Source organism: Amphiura filiformis, chromosome 8, assembly GCF_039555335.1.
Source record: "Amphiura filiformis chromosome 8, Afil_fr2py, whole genome shotgun sequence".
NCBI classification, from domain to species: Eukaryota; Metazoa; Echinodermata; class Ophiuroidea; order Amphilepidida; family Amphiuridae; genus Amphiura; species Amphiura filiformis.
In genome coordinates, this window is record NC_092635.1 from 51,637,239 (window position 1) to 51,638,254 (window position 1,016).

Below are 1,016 nucleotides of genomic sequence, written 5' to 3' on the forward strand. Positions count from 1 at the left end.
GGGGAATCCCGGACACGTCGATTGCAGCTAAACGGAGAAGGGTGGGACTATTATACTACCTTAGGGTATTAGCTACCTCAAGGTGTACCTCATGTGTACTACTACCAGCGCTTTGAGTCTCGTCTTTCTTTGTGAAAATTACGAAAAAACAGAAATTGTCATTTTTGACTTTTTATCTGAAAAGTGATTTATTAGCTGAGTGACAGTTAATGCGACAAGGGACACAGATTAAGTATGGATGAAAATTATGTTTGATACTTAATTGTTAGCTGGATGTATGAATTCTGGTATCTTAAAAATGGATTAGTAGAACAAGCACTGAAAAAATAAATCGAGACCGTGAGGGGTAATCCCGGACACACATGCATCTCTATACAGATGGTGTAATGCCGGACACTTGTTATTTCGAAAATATAGACAACAACAACAGCCCCCATAGTTGTATGCTTGAGGTAACAGAAGTACCTAATACATTCAGGGGATTATCATCCTACTCCACTTTCCCTCTTAGCAACAATCATGTGTCCGGGATTACCCCGTGTCCGGCATTACCCCATCATTTTTTTCCATTTTGTTTTTTATAAATTATAACATATTAACTATAGATATTGAGTTATTAAAAACTGGTTACTAGTTAGAACATTACTCCTACTTTGCATTGATATGATTTTCACTGATGAACTTTATTTAATCTTGTACCTGTGTAGCCTTAACGAAAGGTGCCCGGGGTTACCCCACTTTCCCCTAATATAGAAATGGTGCCCCATAGGCCCTATATCTGTGCAAAAAATCGCTGCCCCCCTTCGACCTGCAAAAAATCGCTTGACCCCCCCTTTTGACCTGCCAAAAATGCTTACCCCCCTTTTTTTGGCCTGCCAAAAATCTCCCCCCTATAATTCACCAGACTGGGGGGGTACACCAGGGTACACATAATTATTGCACCACCCCTTAACGCTCATGAATGAAGCTGGTTGCATAAGGTGTTTCCAATACCAAATTTAATCCGCCCAATGTGC